Consider the following 21,965-nt stretch of genomic DNA (forward strand, 5'->3'; position numbering starts at 1 on the left):
CCATGTGTTTCTTCAATAGACGGTAAATTAAGACCATGTATTTCTTCAATAGGAGGTACATTCTTAACATCTTCAGCTTTAATACCCTTTTCTTTCATGGATTTCTTTGCCTCTTGGATATCTTCAGGACTGAGAAATAGAACACCCCTTTTCTTTGAAGTTGGTTTAGGAATAGGCTCAGGAGTTGGCTCAGGAAGTGTCCAATTATTTTCATTTGTCAACATATTATTCAATAGAATTTCAGCTTCATCTGGTGTTCTTTCCCTGAAAACAGAACCAGCACAACTATCCAGGTAATCTCTGGAAGCATCGGTTAGTCCATTATAAAAGATATCAAGTATTTCATTTTTCTTAAGAGGGTGATCAGGCAAAGCATTAAGTAATTGGAGAAGCCTCCCCCAAGCTTGTGGGAGACTCTCTTCTTAAATTTGCACAAAATTATATATATCCCTTAAGGCAGCTTGTTTCTTATGAGCAGGGAAATATTTAGCAGAGAAGTAATAAATCATATCCCGGGGACTACGCACACAACCAAGATCAAGAGAATTAAACCATATCTTAGCATCACCCTTTAATGAGAACAGAAATATTTTAAGAATATAAAAGTAGCGAGTTCTCTCATCATTAGTGAACAGGGTAGCTATATCATTTAATTTAGTAAGATGGGCCACAACAGTTTCAGATTCATAGCCATAAAAAGGATCAGATTCAACCAAAGTAATTATATCAGGATCAATAGAGAATTGATAATCCATATCAGTAACAAAGATAGGTGAAGTAGCATAAGCAGGATCATATTTCATTCTAGCATTCAGAGTTTTATGTTTAAGCTTAGCTAATAATTTCTTAAGATCACTTCTGTCATTGCAAGCAAGAAAGTCTCTTTTAGTTTCTTCATCCATAACATAGCCCTCAGGCACAACAGGCAATTCATATTTATTAGGAGAGCCTTCGTAATCACTTTCACCAGTATTATCAGTTTTGATAATTTCATTCTCTCTAGCCCTAGCAAGTTGTTCATCAAGAAATTCACCAAGTGGCACAGTAGTATCAGGCATAGAAGTAGTTTCATCATAAGTATCATGCATAGCAGAAGTGGCATCATCAATAATATGCGACATATCAGAATCAATAGCAGAAGCAGGTTTAGATGTCGCAAGCTTACTCAAAACAGAAGGTGAATCAAGTGCAGAGGTAGATGGCAGTTCCTTACCTCCCCTCGTAGTTGAGGGATAAATCTTGGTTTTTGGATCTCTCAAGTTCTTCATAATGATAAGCAGATATAAATCCCAAGTGACTCAAAGAATAGAGCTATGCTCCCCGGCAACAGAGCCAGAAATAGTCTTGATAACCCAAAAGTATAGGGGATCACAACAGTTTTCGAGGGTAGAGTATTCAACCCAAATTTATTGATTCGACACAAGGGGAGCCAAAGAATATTCTCAAGTATTAGCAGTTGAGTTGTCAATTCAACCACACCTGGAAATTTAATATCTGCAACAAAGTATTTAGTAGCAAAGTAATATGATAGTAGTGGTAATGATAGCAAAAGGTAATGATAACAAAAGTAATGTTTTTGGTATTTTGTAGTGATTGTAACAATAGCAACGGAAAAGTAAATAAGCGGAGAACAATATATGGAACGCTCGTAGGCAATGGATCGGTGATAGAGAATTATGCCAGATGTGGTTCATCATGTAACAGTCATAACCTAGGGTGACACAGAACTAGCTCCAATTCATCAACGTAATGTAGGCATGTATTCCGAATATAGTCATATGTGCTTATGGAAAAGAACTTGCATGACATCTTTGTCCTACCCTCCCGTGGTAGCGGGGTCCTAGCGGAAACTAAGGGATATTAAGGCCTCCTTTTAATAGAGTACTGGACCAAAGCATTAACACATAGTGAATACATGAACTCCTCAAACTACGGTCATCACCGGAAGTGGTCCCGATTATTGTCAATTCGGGGTTGCCGGATCATAACACATAGTAGGTGACTATAGACTTGCAAGATAGGATCAAGAACTCACATATATTCATGAAAATACAATAGGTTCAGATCTGAAATCATGGCACTCGGGCCCTAGTGACAAGCATTAAGCATAGCAAAGTCATAGCAACATCAATCTCAGAACATAGTGGATACTAGGGATCAAACCCTAACAAAACTAACTCGATTACATGATAAATCTCATCCAGCCCATCACCGTACAGCAAGCCTATGATGGAATTACTCACGCACGGCGATGAGCATCATAAAATTGGTGATGGAGGATGGTTGATGATGACGATGGCGACGGATTCCCCTCTCCGGAGCCCCGAACGGACTCCAGATCAGCCCTCCCGAGAGAGTTTAGGGCTTGGAGGCGGCTCCGTATCGTAAAAAGTGATGAATCTTTCTCCTTGATTTTTTTTCTCTCCAAAGACGAATATATAGAGTTGGAGTTGAGGTCGGAGGAGCTCCAGGGGCCCCATGAGGTAGGGGGCGCGCCCAGGGGGGCAGGCGCGCCCCCACCCTCGTGGCTAGCACTAGTAGAAAAAGGGCCTGTTGTCCCAGTTTGTAAGGGCCTTTTGTCTCGGTTCCTGAACCGGGACTAAAGGGTCGGTACTAATGCCTTGTCCCTTTAGTCCCGGTTCAATCCAGAACCGGGACAGATGGGCCTCCGCGTGGCCTGTGCGTGGAGCCCAGGCAGGAGGGCCTTTGGTCCCGGTTGGTGGCACCAACCGGGACCAATAGGCATCCACACGTCAGCATTTCTGTGGCTGGGGGTTTTGTTTTTTTAAGGGGGGGGGGGGGGTTGGGGGTTTTGGGGGGTTAATTTAGGTGTTTCATATATTGTGTTAGCTAGCTATAATTAATAGAGAGAAGTGTCCTCTCTTATGTCCGTGCTTGGTCGACGCTATGTACTATACATACGTATAGAGAGGACTAGACATGCTAGCTAGCTAGTAAGCAAACGAAGTAAACAGAAGATCATCATGAACATATATGCATACAGAGAGAAGTGATATCGACCACCTCTCCTTCTCCTAGAGATTGGTCGAACAACAAGTTCTCGTATATCTATCCGACACTACCGGCTACATATATACAATAATTATCTCTTACAAATATAATCTCCTAACATACGGACTCATGGTCCACATAGTATTCTCCGTCTTCAGTGATCACGTGGTCAAGAAAGAATGCCGCCAATTCCTCTTGAATTGCTCGCATGCGAGCTGGTGCTAGGAGTTCATCCCGCTTCCGAAACATCTAATTTGAAGAAGGGAGTCAATACATATATATATGAATGAATGAAACTCAACACAAATGATGGTAATAAAATAAAATTGTGAATGTTGTTATTTACGCACTTCATATTGTTCATCAGAGTAGCCCCGCTCACAGGTCGTGTGGCGGATGGACTCGCAAACATAGTATCCACAGAAATCATTCCCTTGTTCCTGCCACAACCACTTTACAAGAAATAGAGGTCGATCAAACTGATAAGCAAGAATGCCAAATGGTATTGATGAAACTAGCGCTTGAATCAATAGGAGATGCGCGGAACATGCTACTATAGTACTTACTTTCAGGTGTCTAAATTGCAGCTACTTCGGGAGTCCCGGAGCTTTTTTGGTGAATTTTTTCCAAACCCTGCCAGACAAGGAAAACAATTACTTGATATATCAGGAAATGAAAAAAGTTGTTGATATGGTGGATAATGATCGATTTAACTTACTTCTCGAGCATTTGAGTCATGTCCGCATAGTCCTGGGGATCTTTTCGTCTTGAGTCTAAGACGGTTACTAGTCCCTGCTCAAGCTTAATCTCTAGGAGAATATAGTGGAAACTGCACACGCATGCATAACTCATCAATTACATTACTATAACCTTGACTAATATATAAGGGAAACCGAATACGCACAAGACAGTAACACTCACTTGAAGTTGTAAGGAAAGAGTATTATATCTTTGTTTTCATTTATTACCAATGATCGTAGCAAGTTTGCCTTGGTATCAGTGGCATGAAATTTAACCTGAGTTGCATCTATGATATTTGTGTTAATGAACCCAATATCACCGATTTGTCGTTTCTTCAATTCAACGATCTTCAATCTGCATAATATAGTGAGGATAATTATAAATACATGCAATGAAAGAGCTGAGCTATATAGAGAGACTTAATGACAGAAGTAGTACTACTTACAGACAGTAGCAGGTGACCGTTGCTTTATCGAGGGCCAATTGATTGAAAAACTGAAAGAACTCCTCAAATGGAACAGGCAACAGATCAATTCCAACGAGGTCATGCTCCTTTTTAACTCTCACATACAAAGTACTCCCCCCAGACTCTCTGCAGATTTTCAAGTACCAATCATGCAATCTTCGCATCATCGTTGATAGAGATCTTTCATCTTTGACAAGAGGCTTCCCGTACTCGTATCTTTGTATCTGCACCTCCATGAAATCATAATGTACATCGTCGGGCAGGTAATCTCCAAGATTGCTATAACCGGGCACCATCCTCAGATCATTAGCAACGATGTCGCTAGGCACCTTGAGCGGGGGGCACGATTGCTTCGCTTGTTCGCCGAGCTATGCAATTTGTTTCCCAGCTCGTCATTCTTTCAGCCTTTGATCACTGATAATACTTCCCGACCGCTCCGCTTCAGCAAATTCCTTTCCAATAATGCGCTCATAGTTTCCTTTCGGCGGAGACTTGGGTGGTTTTATCAGGGAAGCCAGAGTGCGCTTCGCTTTCACCGGATCTACCTTCTCCTCCAAAGGTGGATGTTTCTTTGCTTTCACCCCTTCAAAGAAGTTCCTCACTTCTTCTCGCGCGATCTCAGCATTCTCCTCCGGGGTCCTCTCGTATGGTAACTTCTTTGGAGTCTTCAGAGAAGGACCGAATCTGTATGTCCTCCCACCTCTGGCTGTACTGCTAGACGCCGGCAGAGCAGACGGAGCGGTTGTCTTCTTTACTTGATTACGAGGCGGAGGAGAAGGACTACGACGTGCCAGAGCAGCCGGAGCGGCGGCAGGTCTCTTCCGCCCTTGCTGACGAGGCGGAGGAGGAGGCTGGCTACTCGGGCGCGCCGGCGCAGGCGGAGAAGGAGGCGGAGTGCCGCCACGCGCCGGAGAAGGAGCCGGCCGAGTGCCCTGGTCGTCACTCGCCAGAGGAGGAGGCGGTGGAGGAGGCGGAGTGCCCTGACTCACCGGAGGAGGAGGAGGAGGCGGAGGCGTCCAGTTCGGAAGGTTGATGAGCTCCTTCCGCCATAGGCAAGGAATCTTCAGAGCAGAACCCAGCCGAGTCTCCCCTTCACCGGTAGGGTGGTCAAGCTAGAGGTCCTCAAATCCCTCCGTTATTTCATCCACCATCACCCTAGCATATCCTTCTGGAATCGGCCGACAGTGAAAAGTTGCGCCGGGTTCAGTAGGAAAAACAGAGCCAACAGCCGCCTTGACCTTCATATTAATCTATTGCGTCATAAGGTGGCAATTTTGAGACTCCGTGATAGCATCCACGGGATAGCTGGCAGGAGCCGTCAAGACATGCTCCGGCTGAAGCAGCTCAGTGGAAGCCACGCTGCTTCTCCGCTGAGATGGCGGGGTAGCTTCGGGGGAAGCTTCGGCAGTTCGTTTGCTGCGATTTGCTTCTCGTTCCTCTATCGCTTGTACCCTTGCTTGCAGCACCTGCATTTGGGCCTGCTGCACTTTTTTCCTCCTCTCCTGGCATTTGTAACCGCCTGCGTCCGGAAACCCAACCTTCCACGGAATGGAGCCTGGCATGCCTCGTGTCCGTCCAGGGTGCTCAGGATTCCCGAGGGCCATTCTGAGCTCGTCGTTCTCTCTGTCTGGAACGAACGTCCCTTGCTGCGCTGCTTCGATATACTGCTGAAGCTTCTTGACTGGTATGTCCATTTGATCGTTCGTCCAAATGCACTTCCCTGATACAGGGTCCAAGGTTCCGCCAGCCCCGAAGAACCAAGTCCGGCAACGGTCTGGCCAGTTAATTGTCTCTGGTTCAATCCCTTTATCAGCCAGATCATTCTCAGTCTTGGCCCACTTAGGCCAGGCTATGAGGTAGCCACCTGACCCCGTGCGATGCTGATGCTTCTTCTTTGCAGAATTTTGCTTGTTTGTCGCCGACATCTTCTTACTCTTTTCCGATGTCTTGTGGGCCACAAATGCGGGCCAGTGATCTCTGATCTTCTCATATCTGCCCTTGAATTCTGGTGTCTCTGTATTTTCGACAAACTTATTCAGCTCTTTCTTCCACCTCCTGAATAGTTCTGCCATCCTCTTAAGAGCAAAAGACTTGATTAATTGCTCTTTAACTGGCTTCTCCGGATCATCCTCTTGCGGTAGGGTGAAATTTGACTTCAGCTCAGTCCAAAGATCATTTTTCTGCATATCATTGACATAAGACACCTTAGGGTCTTCTGTAGCCGGCTTTAACCATTGCTGGATGCTGATCGAGATCTTGTCCCTAACAAAAACCCCGCACTCAGCAACAAATGCGCTCTTTGTCCGGAGGGGTTCAATCGGTTGGCCGTCGGGCGCGATTACTATGATCTCAAACTTTTCATCCGAGCTCAACTTTTTCTTCGGGCCTCGTCTCTTTACCAAAGTTGTGCTCGATCCGGAGGGCTAGAAAAAAGAACAAAGACTTAATTAATATGTGTACATACCAAAACAATGAATGCATCAATTAGCTAGTCAACAGAAGCTTAACTAATATATATATATATATACCTGGCCGGACTCGGTTAGGTCACCGGAGACGTCATCACGGTCTCCTTCTTGCACCGGCATTGGGTCACCGGAGCCGTCCTCACGGTCTCCTTCTTGCACCGGCATTAGGTCACCGGAGCCATCATAATCATAGCCAGCTGCTTCCAGACCATCGGTGTCATTGAGAAACAACGAGCAGACGGCATCACTTCCTCGTGCGATTATGTCCCCCAATAGCTCTTCTTGTACTTCGTCTCGGGCGGTGTCCATAGTTTCTACAAATATTTACAACATGGCAATTATTATTCAAACATGACAGATGGATATATTAGTGGCAAACGTAGAACTAATATTAATTAGTGGCCTCGACGCTGCTTCTCTAGGGTTTGGGGTGGCCTCGACGCTGCTTCTCTAGGGTTTGGGGTGGCCTCGACAATGCTTCAAGGATAAGAAAAGAAGATGAAGAAGAAAAAAAAGAGGAGAAGAAATAATAGAGGAGTAAGAACTCCTCTATTCTTTCTTCTCCTCTTTTTTTCTTCTTCTTCTTCCTCTTTTTCTTATCGGGAACGAGGGTCGTCAAGGGTCACCGAGCGGTAGAGGAAACCCTAAATAGCAAGTATCGTGGGTGTGAGATACATGTGGCCGTCGATGTCGGACACTACATCCACGTCCCACAAGTGACGTGGGCGTCGAAGCCTGCGTCACTTGTGGGACGTGGATGTAGTGTCCGACACCGACGGCCACATGTATCTCACATCGACGATACTTGCTATTTAGGGTTTCCTCTACCGCTCGGCGACCCTGACCCTCGATGACCCTCGTTCCCAATAAAATAAAGAGGAAGAAGAAGAAATCTTTCTTCTCCTAGTTTTTTCTTCTTCTTCCTCTTTTTTTATCGGAAACGAGGGTCGTCGAGGTCGCTGAACGGTAGAGGAAACACTAAATAGCAAGTATCGTGGGTGCGAGATACATGTGGCCGTCGGTGTCAGACACTACATCCACGTCCCACAAGTGACGTGGGCGTAGAAGCCCGCGTCACTTGTGGGACGTGGATGTACTGTCCGACACCGACGGCCACATGTATCTCACACTGACGATACTTGCTATTTAGGGTTTCCTCTATCGCTCGGTGACCCTCGACGACCCTCGTTCCCGATAAAAAAAGAGGAAGAAGAAGAAGAAAAAAGAGGAGAAGAAAGAATAGAGGAGAAGAACTCCTCTATTCTTTCTTCTCCTCTTCTTTTTTTATCCTCTTCTTCCTCTCATGTTCGACGACCCTCGACCCCTCGGCGACCCTAGACCCCCTCTCGACCCTTGACCCCTCACCGACCGCCGACCCCCTCTCGACCCTCGACCCCTCGGCGACCCTCGACGACCCTCGTTCCCGATAAAAAAGAGAGGAAGAAGAATAAAAAAAGAGGAGAAGAAAGAATAGAGGAGAAGAACTCCTCTATTCTTTCTTCTCCTCTTTTTTTTCTTTTTCCTCTTCTTTTTTTATCCTCTTCTTCCTCTCATGTTAGGCGACCCTTGACGACCCTCGTTCCTGATAAAAAAAAGAGGAAGAAGAAGCAAAAAAGAGGAGAAGAAAGAATAGAGGAGAAGATCTCCTCTATTCTTTCTTCTCCCCTTTTTTTCTTCTTCCTCTTCTTTTTTATCCTTTTCTTCCTCTCATGTTCGACGACCCCCTCTCGACCCCCTCTCGACCCTCATATATAAAACATTTTCTTCCTTCTTCTTCCTTCTATTCCTTCTTCCTAAATATATATAAAAAAATAAAATGAAACTAACCTAAAATGTACTAAATCAAAGAACATATATAGATAAAACTTTTCTAATAAAAAAATCTAACTTTTGCATATATGTATTTTTAAAACATCATTACAATTGAAAAAATACATACATATATACCTATGTGAACATACATAAAAAACATATATGAACATACATACAAAAACATATATCTAAAAGATACATACATACATATATATATATATATATATGAAAATCTAAAAACATGTAAAAACATCTATAATTAAAAAAATGCACGGCGGCGGCGGCAAACGCGCGGTGCTCATAGACGCGGCGACGAGTCGGGGCAGGGGACGGCCGGTGAGGGCGCGGGCGACGAGGGCGCGGGCGACGGCGACGACGGGCGCGTGCGACGGCGACGACGGGCGCGGGCGACGAGGGCGCGGGCGACGGCGACGACGGGCGCGGGCGACAGCCGGCGAGGGTGCGGGCGACGGCGACGACGGGCGTGGGCGGCATGCGGCGTCGGGGCAGCCTGGCGGCGTTGAGGAGGTCGGCGTCGTCGGGGGCAACTGGCGAGGGAAATCTGAAAATTTCACAAGTCCTGGTTATATACCAAAGGCATTGGTCACGGTTCGTGGCACAAACCATGACCAATGCCCCCCTTTAGTCCCGATTGGTGCCACCAACCAGGACCAAAGGCCTCTTTTCAGCAGCCCAAAGGGCGGGAAGCGGCGGCCTTTGGTCCCCGTTGGTAGCACCAACCGGGACTAAAGGGGGGCATTGGTCACGGTTTGTGCCACGTACCGTGACCAATGCCCCCTTTAGTCCCGGTTGCTGGCACCAACTGGGACCAAAGGCCTTGTGCTGCCCCTCACCAAAACTCGAGAGTGGTTTATAAGCGCTACTGCGCATTTCCTCTCGAGCTCCTCTCAAATGCAGGCTTTCGGGCCTAACCCTGCGTTGTGTGCCTGTGGGCCTACTGGGCCTCCTGCGGGCCTGAATCCTGGCTCATGGTAGGGTTTCTAGTCGTATTCAGGCCGTGGGGGCCCAGTAGGTGGCACTTTTTTTCTTTGTTGCTTTATTTATTTTATTTTGTTTCTACTTACAACAAAATACTTATTGTTGTTGTTTTTTCCAGTTTTTTTTGTTTTCTGCATTATTTATTTTCTTTTGTTTTCTACTTTATATTTTAATTCTTTTTTGCTTTTAGTTTTAGAAAAATTATGAACTTTCTGTTAGTGCCATTAGTTTTCAAATTTGAAAACACTTTTTTAGTTTTTTTGTTTTTTTGTTGCTTTATTTATTTTATTTTGTTTCTACTTACAACAAAATACTTATTGTTGCTATTTTTTCCAGTTTTTTTGTTTTGTTTTCTGCATTATTTATTTTCTTTTGTTTTTTGCTTTATTATTTATTCTTTTTTCTTTTAGTTTTAGAAAAATTATAAACTTTCTGTTAGTGCCATTAGTTTTCAAATTTGAAAACACTTTTTTAGTTTTTTGTTTTCTTTGTTGCTTTATTTATTTTATTTTGTTTCTATTTTTGAAAAAATACTTATTGTTGCTATTTTCTTTGTTTTCTAGATTTTTTGTTTTGTTTTCTACATTATTTATTTTCTTTTGTTTTTTGCTTTATTTTTTATTTCTTTTTACTTTTAGGTCAGCAAAATTATAAACTTTCTGTTAGTGCCATTAGTTTTAGAAAAATTATAAACTTTCTGTTAGTGCCATTAGTTTTCAAATTTGAATAGTTAAAATTTGAATTCTTTGAAATTTGTGTGAATCACAAGTTTGTGATTAACTTTACTTAAAAAATGAACATAGATGCAACTATAGAGAAAATTCGACCTAAATTCATAGTTTTCAAATGAACTCTGAAAAAGTTGGCATAGCATACTCGTGTGTTACAAAGTTGGCATGGTATCATCATAATAGTTGCGGGAGAAATTCTTCACTTTTTCTTCGCTTGTGTCATTTGCTTATTGCGCCGTAACCATGGATAATCTTCATCGTTCATCAGGATGCTTGGGTCAGCCTTGACATTGAAGGGAGGAATTTCATGAAACTTTTCATAATCTTCAGACATGTCTGTCTTGCCGTCCACTCCCAGGATGTCCCTTTTTCCTGAAAGAACTATGTGGCGCTTTGGCTCATCGTATGATGTATTCGCTTCCTTATCTTTTCTTTTTCTCGGTTTGGTAGACATGTCCTTCACATAGATAACCTATGCCACATCATTGGCTAGGACGAACGGTTCGTCAGTGTACCCAAGATTTTTCAGATCCACTGTTGTCATTCCGTACTGTGGGTCTACCTGTACCCCGCCGCCTGACAGATTGACCCATTTGCACTTAAACAAAGGGACCTTAAAATCATGTCCGTAGTCAAGTTCCCATATGTCCACTATGTAACCATAATATGTGTCCTTTCCGCTCTCGGTTGCTGCATCAAAGCGGACACCGCTGTTTTGGTTGGTGCTCTTTTGATCTTGGGCGATCGTGTAAAATGTATTCCCATTTATCTCGTATCCTTTATAAGTCAATACAGTCAAAGATGGTCCCCTAGACAACAAGTACAACTCATCACAAACAGTGTTGTCACCTCTGAGACGTGTTTCCAACCAACTACTGAAAGTCCTGATGTGTTCACATGTAATCCAGTCATCGCACTGCTCCGGGTGTTTGGAGCGCAGACTGTTCTTGTGTTCATCGACATACGGGGTCACCAAGGTAGAGTTCTATAGAACTGTGTAGTGTGCTTGAGACCAAGAATATCCGTCCCTGCATATTATTGAGTCACTTCCAAGAGTGCCTTTTCCAGTCAGTCTCCCCTCATACCGCGATTTAGGGAGATCTATCTTCTTAAGGCCAGGAATGAAGTCAACACAAAACCCGATAACATCCTCTGTTTGATGGCCCATGGAGATGCTTCCTTCTGGCCTAGCGCGGTTACGGACATATTTCTTTAGGACTCCCATGAACCTCTCAAAGGGGAACATATTGTGTAGAAATACGGGCCCCAGGATAACAATCTCGTCGACTAGATGAACTAGGACGTGCGTCATGATATTGAAGAAGGATGGTGGGAACACCAGCTCAAAACTGACAAAACATTGCGCCACATCACTCCTTAGCCTTGGTACGATTTCTGGATCGATCACCTTCTGAGAGATTGCATTGAGGAATGCACATAGCTTCGCAATGGCTAATCAGACATTTTCCGGTAGAAGCCCCCTCAATGCAATCGGAAGCAGTTGCGTCATAATCACGTGGCAGTCATGAGACTTTAGGTTCTGAAACTTTTTCTCTGGCATATTTATTATTCCCTTTATATTCGACGAGAAGCCAGTCGTGACCTTCATACTGAGCAGGCATTCAAAGAAGATTTCTTTCTCTTCTTTCGTAAGAGCGTAGCTGGCAGGACCTTTATACTGCTTCAGAGGCATGCCGTCTTTTTCGTGCAAACGTTGCAGGTCCTCCCGTGCCTCAGGTGTATCTTTTGTCTTCCCATACACGCCCAAGTAGCCTAGCAGGTTCACGCAAAGGTTCTTCGTCACATGCATCACGTCGATTGAAGAGCGGACCTCTAGGTCTTTCCAGTAGGGTATGTCCCAAAATATAGATTTCTTCTTCCACATGGGTGTGTGTCCCTCAGTGTCATGCGGAACAGCTAGTCCACCGGGACCCTTTCCAAAGATTACGTAGTGTAAATCATTGACCATAGCAAGCACGTGATCACCGGTGCGCATGGCGGGCTTCTTCCGGTGATCTGCCTCGCCTTTGAAATGCTTGCCTTTCTTTCGACATTGATGGTTGGTCGGAAGAAATCGACGATGGCCCAGGTACACATTCTTCCTGCATTTGTCCAGGTATATACTTTCAGTGTCCTCTAAACAGTGCGTGCATGTGTGGTATCCTTTGTTTGTCTGTCCTGAAAGGTTACTGAGAGCGGGCCAATCGTTGATGGTCACGAACAGCAACGCCTTAAGGTTAAATTCCTCCTGTCTGTGCTCATCCCATGTACGTACACCGTTTCCATTCCACAGCTGTAAAAGTTCTTCAACTAATGGCCTTAGGTACACATCAATTTCGTTGCCGGGTTGCTTAGGGCCTTGGATGAGAACTGGCATCATAATGAACTTCCGCTTCATGCACATCCAAGGAGGAAGGTTATACATACATAGAGTCATGGGCCAGGTGCTGTGATTGCTGCTCTGCTCCCCGAAAGGATTAATGCCATCCGCGCTTAAAGCAAACCATACATTCCTTGGGTCCTTTGCAAACTCATCCCAGTACTTTCTCTCGATTTTTCTCCACTGCGACCCGTCAGCGGGTGCTCTCAACTTCCCATCTTTCTTTCGGTTCTCACTGTGCCATCGCATCAACTTGGCATGCTCTTTGTTTCTGAACAGACGTTTCAATCGTGGTATTATAGGAGCATACCACATCACCTTCGCAGGAACCCTCTTCCTGAGGGGCTCGCCGTCAACATCACCAGGGTCATCTCGTCTGATCTTATACCGCAACGCACCGCATACCGGGCATGCGTTCAGATCCTTGTATGCACCGCGATAGAGGATGTAGTCATTAGGGCATGCATGTATCTTCTCCACCTCCAATCCTAGAGGGCATACGACCTTCTTTGCTGCGTATGTACTGTCGGGCAATTCATTATCCTTTGGAAGCTTCTTCTTCAATATTTTCAGTAGCTTCTCAAATCCTTTGTCAGCCACAGCATTCTCTGCCTTCCACTGCAGCAATTCCAGTACGGTACCGAGCTTTGTGTTGCCATCTTCGCAATTGGGGTATAACCCTTTTTTGTGATCCTCTAACATGCGATCGAACTTCAGCTTCTCCTTTTGACTAATGCATTGCGTCCTTGCATCGACAATGACCCGGCGGAGATCATCATCATCGGGCACATCGTCTGGTTCCTCTTGATCTTCAGCAGCTTCACCCGTTGCAGCATCATTGGGCACATCGTCTGGTTCCTCTTGATCTTCACCAGCTCCCCCCGTTGCAGCATCACCGAATTCAGGGGGCACATAGTTGTCATCGTAGTCTTCTTCTTCGCCGTCTTCCATCATAACCCCTATTTCTCCGTGCCTCGTCCAAACATTATAGTGTGGCATGAAACCCTTGTAAAGCAGGTGGGAGTGAAGGATTTTCCGGTTAGATTAAGACCTCGTATTCCCACATTCAGTGCATGGACAACACATAAAACCATTCTGCTTGTTTGCCTCAGCCGCATCGAGAAACTCATGCACGCCCTTAATGTACTCGGAGGTGTGTCTGTCACCGTACATCCATTGCCGGTTCATCTGCGTGCATTATATATAATTAACTGTCCAAATTAATAGAAGTTCATCATCACATTAAAACCAAAGTGCATACATAGTTCCCATCTAACAACATATAGCTCTCTAGAGCGTCTAATTGATTAAACCATACATTGAAACTATGTAAAAAAATTCAATGCGAAAACAAATGCGATCATAATCGCAACCAAGGTAACAATTGATCGAACGGCATAATGATACCAAGCCTCGGTATGAATGGCATATTTTGTAATCTTTCTAATCTTCAAGTGCATTGCATCCATCTTGATCTTGTGATCATCGACGACATCCGCAACATGCAACTCCAATATCATCTTCTCCTCCTCAATTTTTTTATTTTTTCCTTCAACAAATTGTTTTCTTCTTCAACTAAATTTAACCTCTCGACAATAGGGTCGGTTGGCATTTCTGATTCACATACATCCTACATAAATAAAATGTATGTCACGTTGGTCGGCATAATTTTCATAAACAATAAATGAACCAATAGTTATAAAGATAATATATATACCACATCCGAATCATAGACAGGACGAGGGCTGACGGGGGCGGATACCAAAACCATCGCACTATATAAGATGCAGTAATAAAAGTAAGAAAATAATACAAGTATCTATGTAAACATACAAGTAAGAATATTTTTCCTTTCAGAAAGAAGATAAGAACAAGAGGCTCACAACGGTGGTGCCGGCGATGAGCTCGGCACAGGTGATCGACGGCGGTGAAGACGGGGACGGGGCGTGACGGACTGCTAAATCTAGACAAATATTAAGGAAAATGGAGCTTGGAGGTCGAGCTTGGAGTGGAGAAAGCTTAAGTAGTGTGGCTCGGGCATTCCATCGAACACCTTGTGTGTAGAGGAGATGAGCTAGAGCACCACCAAGCCCTCTCCCCCTCGGCCAGAAAAAAATAGAGCAGTGTGCTCTGCTCTTACGCGAGGGGGTATATATAGGCACCTCATTGGTCCCGGTTGGTGGCATGAACCGGGACTAAAGGGGAGCCTTTGGTCCCAGTTCAAGCCACCAACCGAGACCAATGGTGGTGGGCCAGGAGCGAGGCCATTGGTCCCAGTTCGTCCCACCAACCGGGACCAAAAGGTCCAGATGAACCGGGACCAATGGCCCACGTGGCCCGGCCGGCCCCCTGGGCTCACGAACTGGGTCCAATGCCCCCATTGGTCCCAGTTCTGGACTGAACCGGGACTAATGGGCTGACCCGGCCTGGACCAAAGCCCTGTTTTCTACTAGTGTAGGGTATGGGCCCCTGGCCTTGATTTTTTGCCAGTATTTTTTATTATTTCCAAAAATACGCTCCGTGGAGTTTCAGGTCATTCCGAGAACTTTTGTTTCTGCACATAAATAACACCATGGCAATTCTGCTGAAAACAGCGTCAGTCCGGGTTAGTTCCATTCAAATCATGCAAGTTAGAGCCAAAACAAGGGCAAAAGTGTTTGGAAAAGTAGATACGACGAAGACGTATCAACAGCACGTGGCGGCATGACCCATCTGCTTGTCGCCCTGGACAAATTCACCAAGTGGATAGAAGCAAAGCCAATCAAGAAGTTGAATGGTCCGACTGCCGTGACTTTCATTGGAGATATCACCACTCGGTACGGAGTGCCACATAGCATCATCACGGATAATGGCACAAATTTTGCCAAAGGAGCCTTGGCCCGTTTCTGCGCGACACAGGGCATTCGACTGGACCTAGCGTCCGTTGCCCATCCGTAGTCAAATGGCCAAGTTGAGCGAGCAAACGGCCTCATCCTTTCCAGTGTCAAGCCCCGACTGGTCGAGCCTCTGGAGCGCTCGGCCAGCTGCTGGATTGATGAGCTGCTAGCCGTCCTCTGGAGCCTGCGTACAACTCCAAACAAGTCAACCGGCTTCACGCCTTTCTTCCTCGTCTACGGTGCCGAAAGCCGTCATCTCGACGCACATTGAGTTTGACTCACCTCGCATCACCATGTACACTGAGGCGGAGGCAAAAGAAGCGCGAGAAGACGGCGTCAATCTATTGGAGGAGGGCCGGCTGTTAGCACTTAGCCGGCCTGGCATCTACCAGTAGAGTTTAAGCTGCTACTACAACCGGAAGGTCAAGCCAAGATCTTTCCAGGCGGGAGACCTTGTGCTCCGACTGATCCAGCGAATAGCCGGCCAACACAAGCTCTTGGCACCTTGGGAAGGCCCATTCATCGTTAGCAAAGTTTTGGGCAACGACTCCTACTACCTGGTCGATGCTCAGAAGCCCAGAGCACGCAAGAGAGACAACTCCGGCAAAGAGACAGAGCGGTCGTGGAATGCAAACCTCCTTCGAAGATTTTACAGTTGATGCAGTATGTACCATGCTATCTTTTCTATTAAGTACGAAGACTCCGGGTCCCCCGAGAAGAGCTCGGGGACTACCCTCTTTTCTATATATGATAAGTATTATGCCTATGAATGTGTTATTTCAATATTCCGCCTCACACCGGGTTCGACCAGTTGGCCTGTGGGCTCGCTGCCTTGTACTATGTGGACCTTCCTGCAGTCAGACAAGTAGTGTGTTAGCACCTAAGGTTTCTCCTGCTAGAAGCCGCAGTTCGCAGAGCGACTATTTAGTGCGCAGGAGTTACGGGCAGGAAAAGGTGTCCACATGAAAAATGGCTAAGGACCCCAAGCATACACATAGTTCAGGCCAGCTCCCCACCTCATCGACCGGCTGCTGAAGCAGCCAGCCGGCCGGCCTCTACTTAACTTGCTAAACGCACTAGTTAGCTAAGTACTTGCCCTCTCGAAAGCAGCTAAGTACTTGCCCAAGCCACAGTCCGTAGAGCGGCTGTTTCGCTGGCAAGACGGCAACCAAGGGAGGGCGGCAAAGGAAAAAAGGCCAACAAGCAAAAAGGAAGAAAAGTCAAAACTCGGCAAAAGCACAACTTCTGAGAAAGCATATTTACATGTCAAAAGGCCCTTGGCCAGCATTCAACAGAGTTCGAAATACACCCCGCGGGTGGAATTGCGCAAATTTAACAAAGTTTGTCGAGACTGATAAAACAGAGAAAATAAAAACAAGTTGGGGGCCTAGGGAGCTGCAGAGGGGTCCGGCTGGCTGGCGGAGTCGGTGGTGCCGGTTGGTGGAGTGGACGGCTGGTCAGTCTCCGCTTGGTCGCCTCCAGCCGCAGTCGGCGCACTCGAGCGCGGCTCGCTGTTTGAGGCACGATCAAGTTGGGGTTGGCCGTCTGCTCCGACCTCTGGCGCATCTTCTTCGCCTTCCTCGTCCTCCTCGTCTTCTCCCTCATCGCTGGAGTCGATCATCTCGGCCGAGTCCTCGTCATCCTCCGGGTTCAGCCCGAACCACTCTGGTGGCGCCTCGGCACCATTCTCAGCCAGCTCAGGAACGAAGAGGCTGGTGTCGGTGTACTCGGCGATCGCCGCTGCCCGTCTGACAATGTCGCGCTCCACCGCCACCAGCTCCTCTTGGGCCTCCTGCCGAAACATGGTCAACTGGGCTAGATTTAGCCTAGGATACCACGCCTTGACAAACTCCAAGGACCGGCGCGCTCCAGCCCGAGCCGAGGAACCCTTCCAAGCCTTGAGACGGCCGGCCGCTACCCCAGCCAGTCGGCTGTCCGACTGGGAGTACACGGAGCCGGCATGTCTGGCCAAAGGGCAGAGAGATCGCCTGGGCCCCGACATGCTGAAGACGGCGGAGCATCCGATGAGCCGGCCGGAGGTGGGCCTGGATGCTGAGAAGTTGTTCGCTAAGAGTCTGGGGGGCGTCGGCAGCGATCTGCATGCCTTCCACCCTCCGTTCCTCTAGATAAGTGTCGATAGCCTCGTTGGGCGGCGTCAGAATGGCCAGGAAAGAAGTCTGCTCAGGCATAAAGCAAAAGATCAGACGTCAGAAGCCAAAAACTGGAAGTCGGCTCGATCGGCAGCCGGCAACCCAAAGAAAGAAAAAGAAGAAATCTTACCATCAACCATGTCTTCAATCCTGCCAAAGCCGGAGTTCAGCAGTGCCTCCTTGTCGGTCCAGGTGGAGCGTTCGGTCTCAAACTTGGCGAGGAGATTGGACTCCTTCACCTCCGCCTCCTTCCAGGCCGTCTGGAGAAGCTCCGCCTGCTCTGCCAGTTGCGTGGCCAGTCGGTCACGCTCCTGGGCCAGCTCGTTGCACTCTGCCTCCTTGGCACGCAACGCGGTGTTGGATTCACCCAGCTGTCGCTGCAAGGCAGCATTGGCGTCTGCAAGAGCGGTGAAAGAAAAAAAGAAAAAGATGTCAATAACCAACAAATAAGAAGTATAGTTGTTGGGGAGATCCGGCACGACTGCTCAGCAGTCGGCCCGAATCTCGGAGACTACAGCCCGCGGGTGCGCTATCGCACCCCCGCAAAGAAAGAAAACAGTGACTTACTCCGACTTTCCGCAAAGTCGGCAGTCCGTCAGTCCAGATCTCGAACGTTGGAGTTAAAGGTGGCCGCGCAAAGATTATGATAGTCCTGCAATGAAGATAGAAGAGAAGTTAGCACTCGGAGCCCGCCAAGTAAAGTTCTAGGCCGCCTGCTCAGCAGCCGGCCCGAAACTCGAGGGCTACACCCAGTGGGTGCGCTGGCGCGCCCCCACAGAGAAGTACAAGAATCAAAGACGAAGAAGTGAGAAACATACCCGAATGGCCGCTCGCGAATCCAGGAACACCCTGTTGCACTGCTGAAAAGCGGTGGCCTCAGCTCGGAGTTTGGCCTGGACGTCCAGGATCACTTGATTCAAAGCGCCCATCCCGTCTCCACGCACCCATTCAGTGGGAGCAGCGCTGGTTGCTTCGGCATCCAGGGCTGACGAGCTCGCGGCACCGGCTTCTAGCGGTCGTGGCGCTGAAGTCGCCTTCACGCCTCGGTGGCGCAATGGTGTGTGGACGTCAGGAGTCGGGCCCGTCACCACCTCGTTTCCGGCTGGCGGTGCCGGCGGGGCGGCCGGCTGCTTGTCCCGTGATCTGTCAGCTGGCGGCGGTGAAGGCACGGCTACCTCCGGCGTGGCGACGTTGCCAGCTCCCCTCTCCATGAGCGGCTGTTCGTCACCGGCTCCCCCAGTCGGCGCCGTGAACTCCGGTGGTGGTGGCCGGAGTTCATGGGGATGACGAACAATGGCGCTTGGCGGTACGCGGCTTCTTCGAATAGCTTCTTCGCCGCGGCATCGGCACCAGCCTCCGCCAGCTTCTTCAGCGCGGCGACCTCCGCCTTGTCCGCCTCCGCCTGCTCCCTGCGGGCGGCTTCCTGCTCCTCGCGCACCTCCCGTGTGTTTCATTCCTGCGCCTCCCGAAGGTCGGCTGCAGGGTCGATTCGCCGGGTGGTGGCAGAAGTCTCCCCCAGCCCGATGATGGAGGCGGCGACCGACTTCTCAAGAGACAGCGGAGCCCTAAGTCAAGGAAATAAAGCAGAACAACTCAGATAAAATCAACAAGAAAGGAAGGCACAAGGGAAAGACACTTACGCCGACACCATAGGGGGCACTTTCGGAAGCTTCTGAAACTTGGCCGCCTTCGCAGTGGCCTCCTTCCGCCTGGTCGCGGCGGTCAGTTTCTTGGTCTTCTTCGGCGCGCTGCCAAACAATGCGGCGCCTTGTTTGCGCTTGCGCGTGCCGCCTTGAGCAGCCGGCTCGGCGGAAGGGCCCACGTCTGCCTTGCCGGCACCTCGCGCATGGCGCGGCTCGTCCTCATCTTCGTCGTCATCGGGCCAGGTCTCGATGCCTCCCACATCTTTGGAGGCGCCCGCTCCGTCTCCGCCGCCTATGGCGTCGTCCTCCAAGGCGGTCGCCCCCAAGTCGGGGTCGTCCACATCGCTCACTGCCCGGTCCGGCAGGTAGTCTCCACTCGGCCCTACGATGGCGATCGTCGCCGGAGACATGAATATCTGTGTTCACAAGACCGACTATTCAAGACGGCAAGACCAAAACCAAAACAAATACTAAAAAGGAAAGAGTTGAAGAACTTACAGGAGACGGCGGGTTGGCCCGGGAGTATGGCCGCATACCAAACCGCCAAGACCCCTCCGACAACTCGAGGTCGGAGATCTCGTTCACCATACGGGCGTCCTCGGCAGTCGGCATGTCCCTCGTGCACGTCCGGCTTGGGTCCCAGTGCCCGCTCATCTGACAGATCAGATGAGGCCAGCCTTGGAGCGGGAGAACCCGGCGCTCGACAAAGGCGACCAGCAGGTCGGACGCCTTGAGGCCCACCGCGTCCATCAGCACCCGGAACCGATTGATGGCGGCGGTGGCGTCGGTTGACAAGGGCTTCGGCTTGTAGCCCAGTTGCCCTGAGGTTCAGCCGGAGGGCCGGCTTCGTAGGGCGGCAAGTTGATGAAGTCAAGGCCGGGTCGACGTTCTCCATGTAGAAGTATGATTTCTGCCACAGTTTGACCGTCTGTGACATTTTGATGGCGGGGAAGGCGTTCTTCACGGACGGATGGCGCACCACGATGAAGGCGCCGCACTGGGCCGCCTTCTCCCTGGCGGAGGTGCCCAGCTTGGTGTAGAAGAATGCTCCCCACAGCTCGATGGTGGGGAGGATGCCGAGGTATCCCTCGCACATCGTGACGAAGGCGGACAGCAGCGTCACGGTGTTGGGTGTCAAATGATGCGGCTGGAGGTGGTAGAAGTTGAGGAAGGAGCGGAAGAATCTGCTCGCCGGCAGGCCGAAGCCACGGAGGAAGTGCGAGCAGAAGAAAACCCGCTCGCCTCCTTGCGGCACTGGTGAGATCTCTGCCTCCGGCGTCATGCGCACCTTGTCGTAGTTCGCGCCGGGCAGCCGCCGTGTGGCGCGAAGAAAGGCGAGGTGGTCGTCGATGATGACCGAGCCATCCCAGTCCCCTCCCTTCTCGGTGTCAAAACCGGCGTATCTCGGGTAGGGGGTCCCGAACTGTGCGTCTAGGCCGGATGGTAACAGGAGGCAAGGGACACGAAGTTTTACCCAGGTTCGTGCCCTCTTGATGGAGGTAAAACCCTACGTCCTGCTTGATTAATATTGATGATATGGGTAGTACAAGAGTAGATCTACCACGAGATCGGAGAGGCTAAACCCTATAAGCTAGCCTATGGTATGATTGTTGATCTGTATGTTGTATATGTTCTATCGACTAGCCCGGCCCTGGTTTATATAATGCACCAGAGGCCTAGGTTAACAAGAGTCCTAGCCGAATACGCTGGTGGGGATAAGTCCTTGTCTTGATCGCCAAGTCTTTGTGGAATCTTCCTTGTATGCGGCAGCTGTCCAAACTGGCCCATGAGTATACGGCCATTGGGGGCCTCGGCCCAATCTAATAGATCGGGAGACGATGTGGTGAGTACCCCCTAGTCCAGGACACCGTTAGTAGCCCCCTGAACCGGTCTTCAAGTTAGGGACGCTCCTTGATTCTTCCGAACTGTTCTTCATCTTCGGTCGTCGGTCTTGAAAACTGGTTCAACAAATCTTCTTTATCTTCGATCTTGAGAATCGCCGAAATGCATTCGACGAGCTTACACGTCGGGTATCTGAGGAGCCCCTTTAAGTTTCCGGCCTTTACCAATGCCTTGTTATTTTTATGCCACACCTCGGGTTTGAAGTTGTTCCCGGGCGGCAGCGTCCTCTTGCGTCCGAGCTCCAACGCCGAACTGTATTCGAGGTATCTTTTGCAACCGAGCACCAACGCCGGACCGCTTCCCAACTCTAACGCCGGAATGTATCCGAGCTCCAACGCTGGACTATATCCGAGGTGTCGTAAATCACCTTGGTTCAAACAAGTTTGAAGGAGTTTAGCCGAGCTTAATGCCGGAAATGCCCTCTATGGAGCCAGCCACTAGCGCTTGAGCTTTATGCCGGGCTGCTTCCGAGGTGGTGCACCACCCCGAATGTGGGCCGATTTTTGTGAATATTTTTTATTGGTGCAATTTGTTCTCTGCCGAAATATATAGCCAGTGCCAGTAGCCCTCAAGGTGGGTATCGGTCTAAAACCCGAGATGCACCTGAAGGATGACGTAAGACCGCTGATCCCAGTAGCCGCTGAGACTCATGTTGATTTGCAAAATCGGCTTGAGGATCAAGTCCAAGCTCGGCAGAATACTTCGGGACACTAAAAGCGGCGTGCTCAGTCCTCGAGACTCAGGTTGGGTGCGGCCGACCAACCTGAGGATCAAAATCTCCTCGA

The sequence above is a fragment of the Triticum urartu genome, chromosome 6A (genome assembly GCF_056163025.1).
Source record: "Triticum urartu cultivar PI428250 chromosome 6A, HENAU_Tu73, whole genome shotgun sequence".
Classification (NCBI taxonomy): Eukaryota; Viridiplantae; Streptophyta; class Magnoliopsida; order Poales; family Poaceae; genus Triticum; species Triticum urartu.